This window comes from Fundulus heteroclitus, unplaced genomic scaffold (genome assembly GCF_011125445.2).
Source record: "Fundulus heteroclitus isolate FHET01 unplaced genomic scaffold, MU-UCD_Fhet_4.1 scaffold_38, whole genome shotgun sequence".
Classification (NCBI taxonomy): domain Eukaryota; kingdom Metazoa; phylum Chordata; class Actinopteri; order Cyprinodontiformes; family Fundulidae; genus Fundulus; species Fundulus heteroclitus.
The window spans coordinates 2,457,973-2,465,770 of record NW_023396792.1 but is presented as its reverse complement, the minus strand read 5'-3'; the positions used below and the strand labels follow the sequence as shown (position 1 = coordinate 2,465,770).

The 7,798-nt window shown below is 39.1% G+C and overlaps 1 long non-coding RNA gene across 1 annotated transcript; it reads left to right on the top strand.

The window, feature by feature from the left end:
• The first annotated feature begins 834 nt into the window (after positions 1 to 834).
• LOC118560073 lies at positions 835 to 2,132 on the top strand. The gene is made up of 3 exons (XR_004929052.1): positions 835 to 901; positions 1,490 to 1,513; positions 1,785 to 2,132. It is a non-coding gene; the product is annotated as an uncharacterized LOC118560073 (long non-coding RNA).
• Positions 2,133 to 7,798: the final 5,666 nt, after the last annotated feature.

Below are 7,798 nucleotides of genomic sequence, written 5' to 3'. Positions count from 1 at the left end.
TTCATTTATCTCAGACTGTTCTACTTCAACGCAGTGTGTCAGGCCCGTTGGCTCAGTTAGGTTGGGAGTGAAGTTGGCTGTGTGAAAAAAAAAAAAAAAAAAAAAGTGAGATGATGAAACCCTCCCGTCCACAGCCCGCCGACAAGCCAGGCGCTCCAAATCAAAGTGGAAAGGCGGCCTTATTACAGTACGTTTCAGGCAGCAAATGGAGAAACAAATGTGACTTGATATCCCAGGATGCCCTTTGTTGTTGTTATTACTGCTGTTGCTGTTGTCAATAATGGTGATGATAATGCCTGGTGTTTTTGTTTCGGTGCTCCCTTTTGTTGTCTTTTTGTTGTTTTTACCCTAACAGGGTTTGCTGGCAGCAGAAGATGCTGCGGCAGGGAAGAAACACATTTCTCACAGTGAGGCTGTTGTGATCCCATAGGTCGAGTTTTAGATGTAAAAAGAAAACTCAAAGCTGATGTTTCTTTAAGAAAACCATGGACTGAGTGTAGATCCACGTCTAAAGCTGAACGTTTTGTCTGCGAGTGTATCAAATGGTAACCTGAAGGGTCTGTTTGTTTTGAATTTTTTATGATTTTATGAACTGATGACCCCTTTCATTAGATTTTTATGGAATATTCATGTCTGTATTGGATGCATCATTAAATAAGTGACAGTTTGTGGCCCATCCTGATAAAACGCAAAGTGCTCTCACGTTGTTTTCTATCTTTCCAGTTATCTTGATGTATTGACAAATGCATCATATTGGTTTAAACGTGAGGAACTGAGGGGAATTGTGTTGAACATACGGTTCCTCTCCATCTGTAATGTAAGACTGTCGCTTCAGATGCACTCCTCTTCTGCATGGGTTGACGGATGAAGAGTTCACAGTGTTATGCTGCATCAGGTCAAGGTATTACATTTGGTGACATCACTGTCTTGTTTTTACCCCCATTTAAAGGAGCAACACAATATCTGAAAATGAAACTTGAAAGAATATAATCTTTTGTTGAAAAACAAAATGGCCGATCAATGTCTTTTTGGATGGTTGTTTCAGGCTTGATTTTAGATTTTATTAGAAATCTAAATATAGACATGTTTTAGCTGAGATTGAGAAGCATGAGAGAAACAGCAGAATGACCAGAATCAAACTCAGGACCTTTAAAAGACCAGCACAGGGCTTTTAACCGATGAGCTACACGCTCCTATATTTTCATGTGCACAAAATTGACTTTTCATGTGTACCGGTGATAGTTTTGTCGTCAGAGCGTTACAATTGACTTCCTTATTTAAGTACAAGTTAAACTCAGATCCTCATATCATATTCTGTCAGGGCGGTATCATCTCTGTGTTACAAGGGAACTCCGTTTCAAAGACGATATTACTGTACGTACTTCAGTTTATATATATTGAACGTTTTACTTTGTCTCTATTGTTATTGTGTCATTGAGAAGCTTAGAGTTTTTTGAAATTGTAAATTTAAGCTTTGCTTTCACTTTAGGTCACAAGCATTCAAGACCCCGACGTGAGTACATCTTCATCCGTGTAGAAAGTGACATTATGTCACATGTTTTGTATCAATCCTGTGGCAGTGGCACACGTGTGCAGTAAATATGGTGACCTCATGCAGTGGAATATTTTTGTGGCTCCTTCATTATTTTAATATTAAATTGTGTCAAATGTATAGAAAGGCAATTTTAACAAGTTGTTATTCCATTACAAGAGTCTTTTCCAGGAACCAAGGTGTTTTTTTAGGGAGCAATTATAGACCCTCAGCTTCCTGCTTTCCACTCCAGGTGTTTCCAGATTGGAACTAACATGCTCCAAAACTGTCCAAGCGCCTCCCTTCCATTGTGGTTGAGCCCATTGGCGATAATGTCACCCAACGGCAGGTGACAGGCCGACCGGTGGAGGGGGTGGACTCTCAGGAGCTAGGGATGGGCGGAGTCTAACATGTCCAGCTTTGGCCCGGTGAAGAGGTGGAGCCAACACACCTGAGAAGACCTTAGGAGAGAGATTCCTAACACAAACAATCAGTAATAACGATTAAATGCATTCATGTTATTTTTATTGGTATTTTTGAGGAAACGTCCTATTTGCTTCTAGTGGTATTTCCACAGGTCAATAAACAGCTTGAATGAAAAACAAACAAACAATCCCCCCCCCTCAAAAAAAACCCAACAACAACAACAACAACAATCACACAAACAAAAACTAACAAAAAAAAAGACCCCACTAGTATGACTCTGTGTGTACAGTGTATTTATGTGTGGTTAATGCTTCACTGGGATTCATCTCTGAGGGATTCATTTATTAAATATCTGTCAATGTTACAACGATCTTGAGTTTTAAGGGATTATAACACAGTTTTAAAGAGTAAATGCTGTGAATTGATCACTGAATTGTGACTGCAACAGCAGAATTTAATCCTGTCTGCTCTTCTTTCGATGCAACAGAGAATGGAAATGAGCAAATTCAAGTTGTTACTTGATTGCCACTTTAGCTGCTATATGGAGCTTGCAGTGACTCTGTAAATTGTAGAGTGTAGTCGCTGTGACAGAACCATCAGGTTTAGTATTATTCTCATTTTGATACCTGGTTTATATTTGCCGTTTCTATCTACAGATGTGCACGTCTTACGTCTTTAAGAGTCATTTTCTGACTTATCGGGCAGTCATGCAGATCCTCTTTTTTTGTAACAGTATTAGCGTTAGCGCAGCGTGAGTAGCGCTCGCCACCCAGTAAAAGGAAGAGTCCAAAACAAGACATTTTCTCAAGATGTACAGTTAAATATAAACAAAGAGATGATTATTGTAAAATGTAACATGAATTTCTAAAAACAGCTAAAAAGTAGCATCGTTGAGGCTAGATGTTGTAGTTAGAGCCGTATAAGCAATGTGCTTCTTCTAGAGGCTTTTCTTCTATTACCTGTTGGTGACCACAGGCAGATTTAATCTGCAGTGACATCTTTTTAAAATAATGACTGCAGTCAGTGCCTCGTGTACAAAAGGTATACAAGTCAAAGGGAAATCAAAATTTTTTCGAAACATTCATGGCTATGAGACATTGGTGGACGCAGCTGCGATTGCCAATGGCCACGGTAAATTAAGCTTATAAGAAAATAACTTCTTAGGAAAAAATTAATTCTGGGTAACATACCCAAACTCGTCTTTTGGCATTGTGTTTTCCTATGCCAAGCGGATAGAATGCATGTAAACAATAATATGACTTGGTTATAAGTCTCACAAATGCCCCTAGATTTTACCAAGGACCCCTCACACTGTCCAAAACCCTTAAAATCATTACTGTGTCTGTTCGCTGTTCTCACGTATTCCCTGAAGTACACACGGAACTGATTTAACAGTTTTAAGCAATGCGCGCACTCTGGACGTCTTTAAGTGCAAACACAAATACACCTTATATTGTTGTGTCGATGCACTTAGGAGGAGCACAGATTAGCAATTAGGCCCTCTTCCACTCTTGCTGGCACCGCTGTCAGTTTTCCGCAGAGATGGCAACACTCTGAGACAAACATTTAAAAGCTTTTCATGTGAAAACACTCTGCGAACTCTGTCTGAGGAAAAAGTATAAATACAGAAATGAATAAATAAATACAATAAAATGTGGGCACTGTTCTCATTTTGCAGCTTGGATGCAGCCTTGTCAGAAGGCACTTAAAAGCAAAAGGGGCTGGTCTTTGGGGATTTTGAGATGTTTATTCTAATGGATGCCATAATGAATGCTTACAGAGTCAGGCCTTGGCTTCGATAGGGGGCTCTGTGCCAGCGTGATTTTAAAGGAGAGCAGTCACCGCTGCAGCCCTGGGCACTTGGCACGCCGAGCCCTTCCACAATCTTCCCTGCACACACAGAAAAGCCAGCCAGAACCCGAAGATAACCACCCGTAAAATCTCTCATCACATGCCTTTGATTACTTGTCCACTATTTACTGTTTTTAAACCTTGAACTTCAAACAATCCTCGCAGGGCTATGTTTATTGAAGAGGACTGACTATAAATTGTTCCGATGTGTTTCTCAGCAAAACTCTATGGAGGGTCAAAAAACAGATTAGTTTTTCATCAACTCTTCCTGTAATAGCGGTTCTTGGAATCCGTTAAAATATTGAACAAAATTTCGGGATACGCAGATTTCTGCAGAAATCATGTGTGTTTTGCAAAAGCGTGTCAATTATATATTTTTTTAAGCTTAAATAGAGCCTGTACAGTTTTAACAGAGCATGTGTTTCAGAGCACGCATGCGTGCGTGCGTGCCTGCTGGGGGTGAAGACTGAAGCGCTTTATTAAAATGATGAGAGCAAGTTCAATTTGAATCATGCAGTGCCTGTCAGTGGCTTCTCGAATTGCAGGGCTGATGAAATTGCTCTTGCGGTTATTTAAAAGCAGTTGTAATCCATCTGAAAATGCTGTGATATAATCCATTTAATTTCTTATTCCTCGCAGCAATAACAGTGAGTAACAAAAATCTATCAAAGCAATGTAGCCTGGTGATTTAGTAATTATCTTTATTTTACATTACCGCAATTCAGCCTGGATTAATTGGAGTCTTATCTGAACAGAGCGGCAGGTCACTTACCTCAATGCACCACAATGTGTTTTTATCTTAATCATCAACATCCACAGACTCAGTTGTGGCCCACTGTGCCGCGAAATGATTACTTTGCGACGCATAAAATCAGCAGCATGTTCAGACGAGCACATTTACACCAAAACTAATAAAGAATATAGGATTTTCTTTTTATCTGAAAATAAAACATAGAAGTTGTCAAAACACTAAAGTACAATTTGGGTGTAATGGGAGAATATTACACGTAAAGAAAAAAAAATGTAATTGGAAGAACAGTGTGATGGGTTCATGTGGGTGATTCCTTCACAAGGGAAATCACAAAATATCAGGTATTGATCAGCTGTTTAAGTTGAGTTAATGTATGAGTGATGTTCAGTGTATTCCCAAATGGGTACGCTGCCTGTGGGCAGTGCACTGGTAATAAGACCTAAGACAGCCACATAACTCAAGCCGTCTATGAGACCACACTCGTTTTCCTCCACCTGAGCTATCCGACATCTGATATTACCAAAAGAGCCGGTAGAACAACGGAGAAACAAGAATCAACCTCAAATTATATGTCAGAGAAATGTAATTATGACAACATCTTCCAATTAATTTGATTCCTTTAATATCAGAATGGGTAAATTAGAGATTTTTATGTAGAATTATTGTTTTGTATTATTACCATGTTATAACTCTAAAATTAGCAACATTTGTAAAGCTTGCTGAAGGTATGACTTTTCTTTTTTGCCTTGCTTTCAGTGTGGTAGATACAGAAATTTACAGAGGAATGATGGAGCATGAACATATTTAAGTAAGAGAGAGCTGGACTGGTGGGACATGCAACACACCACACGAAGGAAGCTTGTTGCACATGTTTTACATCTGGTTTTGCAAAAAGTACAATCTGAGGTGGTGTTTTTATAATGTGAGGAATTAAAGATGAGCAATGGCTGCAAAATAACAGATTTTATAAGATAAAAATATCAGCTTGGTGTCCATGTGAAAGTTTTAAACGCTGAATATATTTTATTTATAGACGGTCAGTGATTTCTGTTCTGTATATTGTTTAAGGAAAGGCTGAGCCGTGTGAGACGCAAAATGTTTGAATTACCTTGAAACTTCTTTCTCTCAGAATATATTTGTGCAGACTGCTGTCCTGCTCAATCAAATTTCATAATGCAATGTTCTCCTTTTTCAACTGCTCCACCTTTATTTCTCTTATTTTTATTGACATGATTATCACTAAGAAAAAAAGTAGATAATTCTAGTAGTTCAACTGCAATATAAACCTGTTAAATGTGAAATTAGCTTTGGTTCCAATAGTAAGAGTTCAGTAGAGTGCATTCATTGGGAGATTAAGCTCTGTCTGGCTGTTGGTGACATTCATAAAGTCAGTTTGGTAAAGGGTTACATTTTATCATATAATGTGAAGTTTCCTTTGGAGTCGCCTAAATATGTTTTTGGAAACAAATGCAGCAGAATCTACAAGCCTTTACTCATATCACATAATTGTTGCTCTTAAATACCAAAGACAAAAATGCACATTTTACTAATACTACAGCTGAAATAGTGGTGTCATAGTGCCAAAAAAGTTAGTTATTTTACAAAATGGCTGATTAAATAGATTTCAAACACGTTCATTTAAACGTCTGTAATTCTATGACCTACTGCCGTCATCAAAATTAAAGAAATGTCAAAATGTTCTTTAAAGTTTTAAAGTGCCGAGGTCAGTCTGTAATGTTTTCTTTTTTACCCACTAAACTTTAATGCATAATAAAAAAGATCAAAATAAAGCAGATTAGATTTGTATTTGTCTGAAATCATATTGTAGTTGTTAGTCATAGTAGTGTCTTTCTTATTTCAAATCATGCTGATACAAGGATTGCTGCAAGGGCGCTGTAGGCATTCAACCATAATTCATCACACAGACCTGAACTGTAAAACCAGCACCTAGGTATTTAATATGGCTTAACCTGCATTCCTATCATTCTGGATTTTAATAATTGATTTTTAAAAGAAATCTGGTATTGTAAGTTTACAAAATGTACTACCCCGATTAAAAGTTCTGCATACACCCTTGAAAAATAGACGTATTGATGCAGATGGACCTTAGCAAACATAGTGCTGAGAAATTCCCACTTTGAAATGCTTCAGACTGAATAATTGTCAATATTCAAATTGAATGACATACTTGGTACCTTTCTCTCTTTTACCTTACATGTGTTTGCGTGTTTGTTGTGCTCTGCCACATTCTGAGGTAACTTTGGCTAGAGAGGAACTCTTTAAAATCAGAAAGTCCTCTCTAGACATTTTTTCTCCATCTTTCATTGACCATAACTTCCCTGAGATCTTGGTTCAGGGTCCGAAATTAACACTCGCCAGTCGCCAAATGCGAGTAAATTTCCCGTTTGGCGAGTGAATTTCAGAGGGCTAGCTGCCACATGGCGAGTAAATGTTTGTACCAAATAAAATAAAAGTAACATAAAAATGACAAAACCCATACGATCCGTTCACAGCTCTGTCCATCCAGAGCTCAGTCTAGACCCGCCTTCTGCGGTGCTGGTTCAGCTTCTTTCACATTCAGAACCAGTCATGGCTGAACGCTGGATCAGAAAACAGATCTGCTAACCAGATACAGTCTAAAACGCCTATTAGTCTGTTTATAAGTTTCGTTCTTTTTTATTCTGATTTTTTTTAACTACCTGCGCTGCGGCTCTGTGCTTCACCGCTCTTACTGCGCCTCCCCCGCCCCCTCTCGGAGCAAGGTGCTTTTATCAGCGGCCAGCCTTCAAAACGTGAATCGCTACGTTTAATGTCCTTCCACTCGTACCAAAATGTCCCAATTAAAGTCAGTAGGAGAGTCGGTAACTGTTTTTCATGCTCTTTTGTTTTTAACGACACAGAACCAGCAGTGCTTCGGTGGGCGTGGTGCGTTGCGCTTGAATTCAGGTGCGCAAAATTACGTTACATGTAACCTGTAACATCGGGGGCGCAGCGCACGAGGGTAAAATCCAGCAGCGAGATCAGCGTAAAGACGCAGCGTGAACCCTGAGTGCTTTAAGTGTTGCAGCTGAGGGGAAAATTTTGAACCATACACAGGGGCGGTTCTGAACAGGGGCCAACAGGGGCCTATGCCCATGTAGAACTGTTCCTGGCCCCTGTTATGGCCCCTGTACTAAAAACATGATGTTAAATTTCTTAGGATGATAAATGCTGACAAAGATAACGTGACTGACTGGTCA